This window comes from Arachis ipaensis, chromosome B3 (assembly GCF_059453495.1).
Source record: "Arachis ipaensis isolate K30076 ecotype BB chromosome B3, ASM5945349v1, whole genome shotgun sequence".
In the NCBI taxonomy this organism is placed as follows: domain Eukaryota; kingdom Viridiplantae; phylum Streptophyta; class Magnoliopsida; order Fabales; family Fabaceae; genus Arachis; species Arachis ipaensis.
The window spans coordinates 126,602,209-126,615,784 of NC_142438.1; positions in this window are offsets into that span (position 1 = coordinate 126,602,209).

A 13,576-nucleotide genomic window follows, 5' to 3' on the forward strand; every position below is an offset into this window, starting at 1 on the left:
GGATTGGTTCCCTTTTCTGAAGGTTGTGTGTAGCGATACGTATCCCAGTGGTTGTATCGGGGTATCTCCCAGTCCGAACAAGCTGTTTGGGTATGCCTTAAGCTCCCTTTCTTCCAAGCCGAGCTTGTCGAAGGCAGTTTTGAATAAGATGTCGGCGGAGCTCCCTTGGTCTATTAATGTGCGATGTAGATTGGCGTTTGCCAGTATGATAGTGATGACCATGGGATCGTCGTGTCCCGGGATGATGCCGGATGCGTTCTCTTTAGTGAATGTTATCGCAGGGATGTCGGGTGCTTCCTCCTTTCCCTCGACATGATATACTTCTTTGAGATATCTTTTGCGAGTTAATTTGGAGATCCTACCTCCTGCGAATCCGCCGTGTATCATGTGGACGTGTCTTTCTGGTGTCCGAGGTGATTGTTCAGCTCGTCCGTCATCTTCATCCCTTCGTCTCTTTCTTTGGTCATCATCTCGGGTGGCCAGAAATCGATCTAATTTTCCTTCTCTCACCAATTTTTCTATGATATTCTTTAAGTTGAAGCACTCGTTGGTGGAGTGCCCTCGGACTCGATGGTATTCACAATATTCCTTCCGGTTTCCTCCTCGCCTTTTACCTTTGAGTGGTCGTGCTGGGGGGATTTTCTCTGTATGGCAGACTTCTTTGTATACGTCAACCAGGGATGCCCTGAGAGGAGTGTAATTATGGTATTTTTTTATTTTCTCTCCTTGTCGATCTTCTTTCCTTTTGGATTCCTTGTCTTTGTCTCGGTAGGGGGCCCCAGATTTTGAGATTTCTCCTAACCGAGCATTTTTTTCCATGTTGATATATTTTTCTGCTCGTTCCTGTACTTCGTCTAAGGAGGTCGGGTACTTTTTTGATATAGACTGGCTAAAAGGTCCCTCTCGTAGGCCGTTGATGAGTCCCATGATGGCGGCCTCTGTTGGTAAGCCTTGTATGTCCATGCATGTTTTATTGAATCTCTCCATGTAGTTGCGGAGGCTCTCCCGTTCTCCTTGCTTGATCCCTAGTAAACTGGGGGCGTGCTTGGCCTTATCTTTCTGGATGGAGAATCTGGCCAGGAACTTTTTGGCCAGGTCATCAAAGTTTGAGATGGACTTTGGAGGTAGGTTGTCAAACCATCTGATTGCTGTCTTCGTGAGAGTTGTTGGAAAAGCTTTGCAGCAAACGGCATCTGAGGCGTGGTTGAGGTACATTCTGCTTCTGAAATTGCTGAGATGATGGTTGGGATCTGTGGTGCCATCATACAAAATCATATCCGGGAGCTTGAAGTCTTTTGAAATTTTGGTTTTCATGATTTCCCTGGTGAATGGATCTTGTTCTTTGCGTGGATTTTCCTCAGGAGCGGTCCGAGGAGCTTTTGATTTGAGATCGGCTTCTAATTGCTGTAGTTTTTCTTCCAATTCTCGACGTTGTCGTACCTCTCTTTGCAGATCCTTTCCGATCTCCCGTTGTTATTGGGTTTCTTTCTCAAGTTGCTTTAAGCGATCTTGAAGCGCTTCTATTGCTCCCGGATTTGATGAGTTTTTGTCTCCGTTGGATTCCGGAGCATCCTTCAATGTGGTGTCCACGTTCTTGTGCGGCGTTCTGTTTTCTAGATCTGAATCGTGGTCGTTGTCATGGCCGTCCGCCATGGTGTTGGGATGACTTCCAGGTTCCCCGGCAATGGTGCCAATGTTCCGAGGGTTACCTGAAACTGTAGGTCGATCTCGGATGAGATCTTCTATATTGGTCGGAGATGGCATGTCCAGCTGGCTGGTGGCGGCCGGAGCTGCTGTGTCCGACTTGTTGGACTTGCTGCACTGCTGATCCTTGGCCACCAGAGGGTGGGGGGTACCTTCAAGAGACTCCGATGCTTAAGTTAGCACGGGTATTAAGCAGATTTATTGTAGAATCAGAGTATGAGTTATACTTGGGTGCTCCAGTGTATTTATAATGGTTGTAGAGTGACCTTTCTAGATAAGATAAGTTAGTTATCTTATCTTATCTTTATCTTTGAGTTGAGGTCAGCTTATCTTCAAGGGAACCGCCCTTATCTCTATAGGCTTGGACGGCCTTTGGATTTGGGTCGTGTTCCTCTGTTTGGGCCCTTTATTGGGCTTTCCTGTCGATTTGGCCGACCTCTTTAAGAAGAGGTCGAATAGCCTGACGTGAAGAGGTCGGTCGCTTTGTCGCCAATCATCCCAGGTCGGATAGCTCGACCCAGGGTATGAACAGTTTCCCATCGAAACACTACCTAAAAAGTTGTTGGATTATGACTAAAAAGCCCGAGCAGTAAAGACAAACAAGTCGAAAGAAGGCTGAAAAGACCTCTCAACAAACTAAAAAGGGCAATACCAGACACGCACAAGGAGAAACTACTCAAGATCGACCAAAGTCAGGATGCTTGAGCACGACTTCCTCAAAGAGATCGAAGCTCTAAAAGCACGATCTCACGAAAAGGTCCGAACTCAAGCAGGGGCACTGCTCATACATCGGTTCGAGCTATAAATGACCGGGTTGGCCGACCTCTTAGAAGGTTGGCCCATGACCGACCTCTTAGAAGGTTGGCCCATGACCGACCTCTTGGAAAGCTGGCCCATTACCGACCTCTTCACAAAGAGTTCGGCCAAATTGTCAAAAGAGCCCAAAGCAGGCCCAAACAAAGGAACACAACCCAATCTAAAGGCAGCCAAAGCCTAGAAAGATAAAGGTGGTTCCCCTTAAAGATAAGATGACTTCAATCAAAGATAAGATGAGATAGGATAACTATCTTATCTCCAGAAAGGTCACTCTACACTACTATAAATACACTGGAGCACCCAGGTATAACTCACACTCTGATTTTACTAAAAATCTGCTTAAAGCCTATGCTAACTTAAGCATCGGAGTCTCTTGCAGGTACCACCACCCTCCGGTGACCAAGGATCAGCAGCACCACCAGGTCGGACATGACAGCTCCGGCCACCAGTTCTACCAGGTCGGACACGACAGCTCCGGCCACCAGGTCCAACAAGTCAGACACAACAGCTCCGGCCACCACCGCAGATCTCGTCTGAGATCGACCTACAGTTTCAGGTAACCCTCGGAACAGACACCTTGTAGTAACCTTTCCCCAGTACTTCTGTTACTCAGTATGGTCCTTTCCAGTTAGCTGCTAGCTTCCCTTCTCCCGACCGACCTGCTCCGATATCATTTCGGATTAAGATGAGATCATTGGTGATGAAGCTTCGCGGGACGACCTTCCGATTATACCTCAGAGCTATTCGACGCTTTAGGGCTTCCTCTTTAATCCGAACTCTTTCTCGGACTTCTGGAAGTAGGTCGAGTTCTTCCCTTTGAGCCTAGGAGTTGGTATCTTCATTATAGAGGATCATTCTAGAAGATCCTTCTTTTATCTCTACGGGAATCATTGCCTCCATTCCGTAAGCAAGTCGGAATGGTGATTCTCCAGTAGTTGAGTGCGGTGTTGTCTGATATGCCCATAGAACTTGTGGGAGCTCTTTGGCCCAGGCTCCCTTGGCATCCTGTAATCTCCGTTTTAACCCGGCCAGTATGACTTTGTTGACGGCTTCCGCCTATCCATTGGCTTGTGCGTGTTCTACAGAGGTGAACTGGTGCTTGATTTTTAGATCAGCTACCAGATTTCTGAAGCCTGTGTCAGTGAATTGAGTACCATTATCTGTGGTGATGAAGCGTGGGACTCCAAACCTTGTGATAATGTTTCTGTATAAAAATTTTCGACTTCTTTGGGCTGTGGCATTAGCTAATGGCTCTGCTTCAGTCCACTTTGTGAAGTAGTCTATACCTACAATGAGAAACTTGACTTGTCCGGACCCTTGGGGGAAGGGTCTAAGGAGGTCGAGCCCTCACTTTGTGAATGGGCAGGGTGAAGTAACGCATATGAGCTCCTCAGGTGGTGCTATGTGGAAGTTGGCGTGCTTCTGGCATGGTGGGCATGTCTTGACAAACTCTGTTGCTTCCCTTTGCAAGGTCGGCCAGTAAAAACCATCTCGGAATACCTTTTGGCAAGGGCTCGTGCCCCAAGGTGATTACCGCACATACCACTGTGGACTTCTTCGAGAACTTCCCTTGTAGCGGAGGTCGGGACGCATTTTAAGAGAGGTGTAGAGATTCCTCTCTTATATAGGACATCTTGTATTATGGTCTCGTACTAGCCTTTTTGCCTCCTTTTTGTCTGCGGGAAGTGTTTCTGACTTGAGGTAGTTGATTATGGGAGTCATCCATCCTTGATCCTGTCCTGATATGGATAGGATCTTTTCTTACTCCAAGGTTGATGGACTTCAGAGTGTTTCTTGGATGAGACTTCTATTGTTGCCCCATGGTTTGGTGTTGGCTAGTTTTGAGAGTGCATCATCTCGGGTATTCTGCTCTCGGGGTATGTGTCGGACCTTATATCCCTTGAATTGTCCAATCTATTCTTTGGTTTTGTCAAGATATTTTTTCCTAGTGGGATCCTTAGCTTGATAGCTCCCTTCTATTTGTGAAGTGACTACTTGGGAGTCGCTAAAGATGGTCAGTCTTTGAGCTCCCACTTCCCTAGCTAGCCTCAAACCAGCCAGTAGTGCTTCATATTCAGCTTGATTATTTGAGGCAGGAAACTCGAACTTTAAGGAGAGCTCGATTTTAGTTCCTTAATCGCTTTCCAAAATGAGGCCTGTGCCACTACCGGTTTTGTTTGAGGAGCCATCTACATAAAGACTCCACTTTGTGGGGGTGCCTGGGGCGTCCGTATACTCTGCGATGAAATCGGCCAGGTACTGGGATTTAATAGCTGTCCGAGCTTCATACTTGATGTTGAATTCGGACAATTCAACTACCCATTGTAGGATTCTTCCAGCTAAGTCTGTTTTCTGTGAGATCCCCTTTATGGGTTGGTTGGTCCGCACTCTGATGGTGTGAGCTTGAAAGTATGGCCGGAGTCGTCGAGAAGTGAGTATGAGGGCATAGGTGAACTTTTCTATCTTTTGATAGTTTAATTCTACCCCTTGTAAAGCCTTACTGATGAAGTAGATAGGTTGTTGCCCACTTTCGTCCTCTCTGACCAACGCTGAGGCTATTGCCCGACTCCCTACGGCGAGGTATAGTATGAGCTCTTCACCTTACCGAGGTCAAGTAAGGATAGGTGATTGCCCCAGAAATTTCTTGAAATTTTGGAAGGCTTGTTCGCATTCTGGGGTCCACTTGAACCTCTTTCCCTTCCTTAATGTTGCATAGAAGGGGAGACATCTTAAGGCTAATCCAGCTAGGAACCTAGACAAAGCCGCTAGTCTTCCATTGAGCTACTAGACCTCTTTTACACAGGTCGGACTTTTCATGTGAAGTATGGCTTGACACTTATCTGGGTTTGCTTCGATTCCTCTTTGGGTGAACATGAAGCCCAGGAATTTTCCAGCTTCTACCGCAAAGGTACACTTTGTGGGGTTAAGTCGCATGCCATGTTTTCTTATGGTGTCGAATACTTTAGTGAGGTCGGGTAACAACGATTCCTCACTTTGTGTTTTTACCAGCATGTCGCCTACATAAACCTCAATTAGCTTTCCAATGTAATCGGCGAAGACTTTGTTCATCAGTCTTTGGTAGGTAGCCCCTGCGTTCTTGAGTCCGAAGGACATAACTATATAGTAATAGTTTGCTTTTGGGGTTAAGAATAATGTCTTCTCTTGGTCGGGTTAATACATTGGGATCTGGTTGTATCCCGAGTAAGCATCCATGAAGGAGCGGTATTGATAGCCTAACGAAGCGTCGACTAGTGTGTCGATGTTCGGGAGTGGGTAGGGATCTTTTGGGCAGGCTTTGTTAAGGTCGATGTAATCGGTGCACATCCGTCACTTTCCGTTTGACTTTTTGACCAGCACCACATTGGCTAGCCATAGTGGGTATTTTACCTCCCTTATGAACCTTGCCTCCAGCAAAGCCTGTACCTGTTCCTCTACAGCTTGCGACCTTTCTGGGCCGAGCTTCCTACGTTTTTGTTGTACTGGCCGAGACCATGGGTATACAGCTAACTTGTGGCACATTAGTCTGGGATCAATACCAGGCATGTCAGCGGCCTTCCATGCAAAGAGGTCAGAGTTATCTTTTAGGAGATTTATTAGCAGTTCATTTAAGTCTTCTCTCAGGTTTGTTCCTATACTGGTTGTCTTGTTTGGATCGTCCCCGATTTGAACTTCTTGAGTTTCACCTTCTGGTTGAGGGCGGGGTTCTTCGCGAGCTCGAATTCCCCCGAGTTCTATAGTATTGGTTTCTTTTCCTCTGGGGTCTCCTTTAAGGTTCAGACTTTCGTTGTAACAGCATCGTGTGAGTTTTTGGTCTCCCTTTATGGTAGCGATCCCTTCCGGAGTGGGAAACGTCATGCATAGGTGTGGAGTGGAGACCACGGCGGCGAGCTGGTTTAACGTAGTCCGGCCTATCAATGCATTGTAGGCCGAGCTCACGTTGACTACAATATAGTCTATGCTCAACATCCTGGACCGAGTTTTTTCCCCAAAGGTTGTATGCTGGGAGATGTATCCTAGTGGTTGAATCGGGGTGTCTCCGAGTCTGAACAAGCTATTCGGATATGCTCTGAACTCTTTATCTTGCAGTTAGAGCTTGTCGAAGGCAGATTTGAACAAGATGTCCGCATAGCTTTCCTATTCGATTAATGTTCGGTGGAGGTTAGCATTGGCAAGTATTATGGTAATGAGCATGGGGTCATCATGCCCTGAGATGATGCCCGCAGCATCTTCTTGAGTGAAGGTGATATTGGGGAGGTCGATCAACCTGTCTTCTCCTCCAACATGATACACCTCCTTAAGGTGTCTTTTGCGTGATGACTTAGAGATCTCTCCTCCTGCGAATCCTCCATTGATCATGTGGACATGGCTTTTCGGGGTGCGATTAGGACGTTCAGCTCGTCCGACCTCGTCATCCCTTCTTCTTTTTCTTGGCTCGTCTACTTTATTGGCTAGGAACCGATCTAGTCGCCCTTATCGCGCCAGTTTTTCAATGACATTCTTTAGATCAAAGCAGTCGTTGGTGGAATATCCATAGATTCGGTGATATTTGCAATACTCTGTCTGTAACAGCCCAGACCACCCGCTAGCACAATATTGTCCGCTTTGGCACACAAGGCCTCACGGTTTTGCCTTTGACGATAGGGATGATAGCCGAAGCCCCCCACACTCACTCGTCAAAACGCGTCATGCTAGGGAGAGGTATCCACACCCTTATAAGGCATGCTTCGTTCCCCTCTCCAACCGATGTGGGCCTTACAATCCACCCCCCTAAGGGAGCCCAGCGCCCTCGCTGGCACATCGATCCGGGTTCTGGCTCTGATACCATCTGTAACAGCCCAGACCACCCGCTAGCACAATATTGTCCGCTTTGGCACACAAGGCCTCACGGTTTTGCCTTTGACGATAGGGATGATAGCCGAAGCCCCCCACACTCACTCGTCAAAACGCGTCATGCTAGGGAGAGGTATCCACACCCTTATAAGGCATGCTTCGTTCCCCTCTCCAACCGATGTGGGCCTTACACTGTCTGATTTCCTCCTCCGCTTTTATGTTTAATCGGACGAGGGGGCGGGATCTTTTCAGTGTTGCATATCTCTCTGTATACATCCACAAGGGACACTCTGAGCGGAGTGTAGTTATGATACTTTCGAGGTTTCTTAGCAGGCTGATCCTCCTTTTTCCTAGACTCTTTATCCTTACCTTGAGGTGGGTAGGAGAATCTGGATTTTGAGGTTTCTCCTAATCGAGAATTCTCCTCCATATTGATATACTTTTCTTCCCATTCTTGTATCTCGTTCAGGGATGTTGGATGTTTTTTTGGATATTGAGTGGCTAAAAGGTCCCTCTCTCAGGCCGTTGATGAGCCCCATGATGGACGCTTTTGTTGGGAGGTTTTGTATGTCGAGACATGCTTTGTTGAACCTTTCCATGTAGCTGCCAAGGCTTTCCCGATTTCTTTGTTTAATTCCTAGCAGGCTTGGGGCGTGTTTGGTCTTGTCATTTTGGATGGAGAACCTGGCGAGGAATTTTTTGGCTAGGTCGTCAAAACTTGTGATTGATCTTGGAGGCAAACTGTCGAACCACTTTATTGTTGTTTTTGTCAGGGTAGTCGGGAAGGCTTTGCATCGAATTACATCTGAAGCGTCTGTGAGATACATCCTGCTTCTGAAATTACTGAGATGATGGCATGGATCAGTTGTACCATCATATGGGGGTCATGTCAGGAGCTTTGAAGTCCTTTGGGACTTTAGTTTTCATGATCTCTTTAGTGAATGGATCTTGATCCTTGTGGGAGTTATCTTCATGGGTGGAATGAGTAGTTTTGGTTTTGAGATCGGCCTCGAGCTTTGTGAGCTTGTCCTCTAGCTCTCGGCGACGTCTCGCTTCTCTTCGGAGGTCTCTCTCGGCCACCTGCTGATGTGCGACCTCCTGCTCGAGCTGTTTAAGGCAATTCTACTGTTCACGGAGAGCATCTAAGATTTTGGTGTTTGGAGATTGCTTGTCTCTCTTGGTTCGAGGCACATCCTTTGATGTGGCGTCCGTATTTTTAAGCGGGGTTCTTTCTTCCAAACCGGAGTTGTGATCGTTGTCAAGGTTGTTCGCCATGATGAGGGGATGACTTCCAGGTCCCCGGCAACGGCACCAATGTTCTGAGGGTTACCTGAAGCTGAAGGTCGATCTCAGAGGAGATCTGCTGTGGTGGCCGGAACTGTCATGTCCAACTTGTTGGATCTGGTAGTGCTGCCGATCCTTGATCACCGGAGGGTGGTGGTACCTGCAAGAGACTCCGATGCTTAAGTTAGCATGGGCTTTGAGCAGGTTTTTATGTAGAATCAGAGTATGAGTTATACCTGGGTGCTCCAGTGTATTTATAGTAGTGTGGAGTGACCTCCCTTTGAGATAAGTTAGTTATCTTATCTTATCTTTTGTGGGTGGGTCCCCTTATCTTTGGCCAACCGCCTTTAAGTGGGCTGTGATCTTCTGCTTTGGGCCTACTTGGGCCCTTATAGTAATTTGGTCGAGCTCTTTGGGAAGAGGTCGGTGTCGACCAACCTTTTTAAGAGGTCGGTCATTTTGGTCTTCATCCAGCCAGGCTCGCCTAGCTCGACTCATGGTATGAACATTAAGTGTCCATGAATAATATATGCTACATAGAAAAAACCGAAACCATACCTTGATCGATCCCTAATATGCTCAAAAACCCCAAATTGAGCCCAAGATACGCTTTTAATCACAAACTAAACCACCAAGAATCTCCAACAAGCATCAACAAGCTCCAAACTCACCATAATCAAGCTATATATACATAAATCATCATAAATCAACATAGGGCTCATTATAATTGAAATTTCACAAGAGTTTCAATGCCTCTTATCTTACCCAACAGTTTTGGAAGCCAAAACCAACATCAATCAAAGGCTAGAGTGTACCTAAACACCCAAAAATCACAAAACCTCACTTAGCCAAACTCCTAAAACTCGAAACTTTGAGGAGAATAACTGAGAGGGATTCAAGTTTTACTTACCAGTTTTTTATATGAGTTTTTTAGAGCTCTTCACAAGGAACGCGTAGCCACAAACGGTGCGGCGATCGGAGCTCTCTAGCTCAAGATATGAGCTTGGGAAGATTGAAGTGAATAGTGCCCAATATCTTCTCCTCTCCCTCTTTCAATTTTCTGATGTGTGTGTTGTGTTTAATGAGTGTTGTTGCTACATGGGTTCATTAAATGAACCCTTATATATGTTGGGCTTGGGCCCAACTTGGGCCCAGTCCAACCCGTTAGCGTTTTTAGCCCGTTTGGCCCAACTTCGGGCCAAATCTTTAAAATTAACGCCCAGTTTTCAACTTCTAATATTTTTCTACAGTTTTTCACGATTTTCACTTTTTCTCGTGTGGTATCGGGCAGACTTGAATCGGTTCAACCAGTTCAACTGTCGGTTCGTAGTTTTTCGCGGTTTTTCGCAGAAAGCATATTTTCTGACTCAGAAAAATCCACTGAGTCCAAAAATCACCTTTAAATCCTCAAATTCTCTTTCTAACTTTTCGGAGTCTAACTTGGGCAATTAATTACTTAATTAACCAGTTGATTAGTTGCAGTTCTTACACCCCTAGCCAGCGTTCAACGTCCTAGAAATAGAATTTTTTTGGACAAAAATTTCAAACGAAATTTATTCCGTCTGAATGACTTTTTCATTTCGGACAAATTTGAGACAAATGTTGAACAATTTTTAGTGGAGATATTAAAACAATATATTCTGTCCTAAATTTGTCTAAATTTTGTCCTAAATTTTGGCACCAAATTTTTTTTAGATGGTGCCAAAATTTTCATACAGATTAGCAACACATTTTGGACAAAAACTATAATTCGTCCGTATTCCATCTGAATATGCGCAATAACTTCAGACGGATTTGGGACGCATTTTGAAAAATGTTAATTCTATCCCAAATTTGTCTATAATTAGTCTTAAATACTTTTACTATAACTAACCCTTCGAAGTAGACAAAATTTTTTCCCACAAATTTAAAACAAAAATAGCATCATTTGTAAATTCCGTTTGAAAGTTCATCAATTTTCAAACAGATTTCAGATATTTATTAAAAACTTTTAAAATTTAGTATAGAAATATTATTTATATTTTAAATTAGTCTATGATTTGTCCCAAATATTTTTAATATTTCAAAATAAAATTTTTTTTTCCTAAAATAACCTTAATTATATATAACTTATAAAAAGGTACAGTTTTTGTTTGCACCTTTCAATTCCAAAACCTCTTGATCAAAATATAAAATAATGATCATACCAATTAATATTTTATTTATTATTATACATATTTTTAAAAATTAGATTAATAGGTCTTATTTATGCGGGCTTTTTTATATAAATAAGTAAATAAAATATATTAATTCCCATAATACGCATGCAGAGAAAGCTTTACAAAAATGCGCATGGTCATTGTTCGCAAAGCACCCGCGAAATGGATTTAGTGGTTATCTCAGGAGGGGCGCACACGAATTGGATTAAGGTATATTAAAAATTTTAAAAAAATATAAATAAATACATTTCTTAGTGGACTTTTTCATGCTATTCATTTTGATCTTCATCCTAATTGTTCTTGTCGTCGTCCTCGTCCTCGTTCTCATCCTCATCCATATCTTCGTCCTCGTCCCCAAGTGGCTCATCTTGTACTATTGGTATCCAGTAAATCAACAATAATGTGAGATATGATTGTTAGATTGATTTGTGCCATCTTCTTGATATGCAAAATCCTCCGTTGTTTCAATCTCAATCTCACATCTTGCTTTAGTCTTGAATACAAACCACCATTCTACTTTTTTCTTGATGTTTCTCATTGGATGAGGTGCAAAATATACTTGAATTGCTTAATGTGCAATGATAAACGGATCATATTTACCATATCGTCGATTCTTTCGAATCTGTATGATTCCATACTCTTTGTTTACCTTTGCTCCTTTTTCAATCGTGGGATCAAACCATTCACATTTAAATAGTATCACTCTTTTTAGTGGTAGCCCAGTATACTCAACTTGAATAATTTCATCAAGCTGGTCATAGAAATCATTTTTATATTCACCATAACCTATGCCTTTGACACATATTCCATAATTCTGAGTTGACTTTTCACTTGAATTATTGATCTTATTAAAAATGATAAAGTAAATAAAAACCTAATCATACATAACAACGGAATCATAAGTAATAAAATTTTACGGTCTAAAATAATACTAAATAAAAGAATACTGAGAGTACTAACAAAATTATAGAATATTTTTTGTTTGACATTGTAAAATTTATTATTATAATTTTTGTTCATTATTTATTATTCTAATTTGTTATAATATGTATTATTGTTCCTATTAAAAATGATAAATTAAATAAAAAATTGATTATAAATAATAATAAAAATATAATTAATAAAAAATTAGAATCCAAAACAGTAAACAAAATAAGATTATTGAGAGTACTCATAAAAAGTACTAAAATATATTATTTTATATATTATTTTTAATTTAATAAATAAATATTAATTTTATTAAAAAAATTATAACAAACTAAAACAGAATTTTATAAAAAATATTATATAAAAACTATACTAAAAGAGTATAAAAAAGGATTAAATATACTAAAAAATAATATTATAATTTAATATTATATTTTTTTAGTGATTAACTAATTATCTATCGAAAAGTGATTTTAATTAATATTATCCAAACAATTTCATTTTATCAAAATCAATTTTAGTATAGAATTGTCAAACATAAATCATGTTGGCATAAACTCACTTCTATCCAAAATTAATTTTACAAAACCACTTTTATTCAAACTCCAATTTGACCAATTCTAATCCAAACACACACTAAATAATTGGAGACTTACTAGTTGCTACATTTAGTTGATTGAATTCTTAAATCCTATATATTCATTCCATCCTATTTTTACATTCCCTTGTTGCTTTCATTTTTCCACTATTGCCAAACAGCATAATAATAGCAATGTATATATTCCACTTCAATTTTATGGTTTTTATGTACTTGCGAAAATTAATTAAGTCCAAACTTATTGATAAGGCTGTGTCACTAATTAATTATCAAACAAAAAATTGGGCAACTGAACTATTATTCCGTCCGTTTTAGAATAACCAAATAAATAAAGACATTCTCCTATACGATAAATAAAAAATTAATCTTAAAGTAATAATAAAATTCTTAATAATAAAAATTCATAGTAACGAACATTAAATTACATAATAATAATTATTAAAAAAAATTTACTTCTGTATAATTTTTTTCAAGAAAACTCTTTAGCACATTAATATAAAATTATATAAACACTATAAAAAAAATTGAAAAAAAAATTAGTTATCAAAAAATTTCTAGTATGAGTTGTGAAATAGATTGGAGACTTGTGAGTCAACACTCAAAACAGTTATTAGATTATCTGGAGCGATGAGATGGGTACATACCTAGCAAGAATACTCCGACAATTAAATTAGAATGAATTTATAAAGTACATGAAATGAAGAATGTAACTGAAGAGTCTTTGGTTCCCGTTTATATAATTCAAGACAATTATCTTATCTTATCTATCTTATCTATTAATATAAAAAAAATTTAATTTTAAATATTAATTTTACTAAATATTTATCTTTTCAGATTATTATATAACAAAGATTTAAAAATATAATTTAATTTAAATATTTTAAAATTAATATTAAATATAATTTTTTAAAAATATCTATCTTTTAAATATCAATATTCTATAATTTATTAAATATATTTTTGTTGTAATTTTATCTTTTTTAATTTGATATTAAAAATTAGATATAATTTTAATTTTAAAAAATTTGCTATACATAATTATTTCAATGCCACTTATTATTTACTTTGCGACAAAAATCAAAACTTTATCAAAACCGCCTTTTAATTTAAGGAGATTTTAGTTTTTGAGTGTTTCCTCCTCGTGCTGGAGATTTTAGGTTTCCAGAACTGTCTTTTGGTTACTCTGTTTCAGGTCAGTTCTTCATCTTCTTTTCCCTCC